The sequence below is a fragment of the Stegodyphus dumicola genome, chromosome 7 (assembly GCF_044657685.1).
Source record: "Stegodyphus dumicola isolate Sdum_Otavi_A_Nest chromosome 7, ASM4465768v1".
NCBI classification, from domain to species: Eukaryota; Metazoa; Arthropoda; class Arachnida; order Araneae; family Eresidae; genus Stegodyphus; species Stegodyphus dumicola.
In genome coordinates, this window is record NC_140774.1 from 64,035,110 (window position 1) to 64,037,306 (window position 2,197).

The 2,197-nt window shown below is 32.1% G+C and overlaps 1 non-coding gene across 1 annotated transcript; it reads left to right on the top strand.

Moving 5' to 3' along the window:
• The first annotated feature begins 1,674 nt into the window (after positions 1-1,674).
• On the top strand, positions 1,675-1,747 carry TRNAT-CGU (transfer RNA threonine (anticodon CGU)). The gene has a single exon. It is a non-coding gene; the product is annotated as a tRNA-Thr (tRNA).
• The last annotated feature ends 450 nt before the right edge of the window (positions 1,748-2,197 follow it).

Here is a 2,197-nt window from a genome sequence, read left to right on the forward strand (position 1 = left end):
CTAATTATGTCAGGAAAAGTGCTATGACATAATAGGATACCGGACGTCCCTTGCATTAACACTCCATCCCTCCCTCCCTCCTTCCCGTATTGAAATTCACAATTTTTAAATAAATTTTCCTCTGCTGCCAATTTACCGAGTATTTTAATAACATTCTCAAAATGTTCTTATTCTCATTACATTCAAATTGAAGATTTTTTCATACAAATTAACATTAAATAAAAAATTTTCAATAAAGTTCTGTACTCTGACTGGCATCTGTATCTATGCAATTAAACTTTTATGCCACGAACAAAAATGAAGTTTCTCAAAATAAAATTTAAAGTAATCGTTTTTCATCATTTAAAAGTGTGAATTTTTCTTTTCTTTCCACCTTGTATGGACAATGAGTCATTTATTTTTTTGGACAATGAGTCATTTAATGACATCTGCTCAAATATAAACTAAACTTCTTTCTTTTTATGTTCAGGAGCATTTTTTTTCTAATTCACGAAGGCCTTGAGTTACGAATAATAAATTTTTAAAGCTGTTTTCATTATTATCACCTCATACTTGCCTTTAATTGTGATACCTTGATTGTATATATTGTGTTAAACAGCCTGAGAGCTCTTCTATCTACAAATCTTACTTTTCTTTCCTAATCATCAGTTTAGGACCTTGTCCTATTTTTAATTAGTTTGGACTATTTTAGCATGTACACTGCTGCTTCGGGAGTAAATTCGGAAGCTGACACTTTTCGATGGAGGTAGGCTCTTCAAGCCGGGTACTGTGATGTCTCATTACTTCCAAAAAAATGCTAGTAATGAAATTTCTTTAAATGTCACTGGGTTTTGATCATAAAATTTTGGAAATATTTTCACCCTGAAATTGTTCCTAGTATAAGGATTTTTAATCTACTGATTTCAAGAGAGATTTCTTTTCAGAGTTAGGGATGAAATGGTAAGCGTTCAGTGTTGTGCATTCGAAAATGTTTTAAAATAAAATCTTGAGTGCTTCAAGTCTCATGAATTGTAAAAACTATTAACTCTAGTATATAAATACATATATTTGTAAGAGAATTTACTGTTCCTAAGAAAAATTCTAACTGCATTCATTTTTATCAAGAGCTATTTCAGAAGCTCCACCGTCTACTGTGAAATACACCTGCGAAGCTGAAAATACTTTAAGCTTCGTGTTTACAAAACCTTTTTACATCAGTGCTTTAATCAATTCGTCAATAATAATGCTGAATATAATTTATTTATGAAGAAAGTGGTATGAAATGCATAAATTCAATAATGCTATTTTTTTGTTTGTTTAATTAACTACAAAGCGCGTACATCTCAGTTGTACATGGGGAAATTAAGAAAACATTAGTGCAGATATTCAGAGTTATCGACGACTGTCCGTTAGCACTTATTTCCTTTGACTAGTTATATCATATATTAACCTAGGGCCTCAGGTGTAGCTAAGACGGGTACGTTTCAGCTCATCCTGTGCATCAAAAATGTTAGCTGAGAGAAACAGAGCACTATTTCCTGCCGTATGCTTAAATGTAAATAATACTGTACCTGCTGAATTTCAGTTTATTTATTATTAAGAAGACATGATACTTTATTAATATGGTATTTATTTTTAGTTTATTTCCAAACGTTCCTATTAGCTTATAAGGTATTTCTCCCGCCTTCTTAGCATGCCTTCGTGGTGTAGTGGTCAGCACGCTCGACGCGTGTTCGAGAGGTCCGTGGTTCGAGTCCCGGCGAGGGCATTGCTCATTTTTCATCTTTCCTGCTTTCAAAAACTACTTAACGTCTCTACAAGCTAACCATGATAATATACCTGCTCGGAGAAACCGTTTGTGTGTTTCTTCTTCATCTGATACTTTTGAGAAGCAATAGAGTACAAAAAGGCTTCGCTATTTGCCGTTTAAAAGATCCATTAGATTTCTTGTCTATATTTGTGTGTGTGCATATACATAATACCATAATAAAACCACAGTAAATATAAAGTAGTTTTATAGTAACGAACATGCTATAAAGATCCATTTCTGCATTAAGGTGATAATTTGAGCATATTTTCTTATGAAAAGGAGAAGGTACCTCTTTTCAAGGAATATTTTAAAAGTAAATACTGGGAATTTTTTTGTTTGTCAAATTTATATTTTATATTATTTAACAGTACACAGTATAGATACATTTTATGAACATATAATTTATCA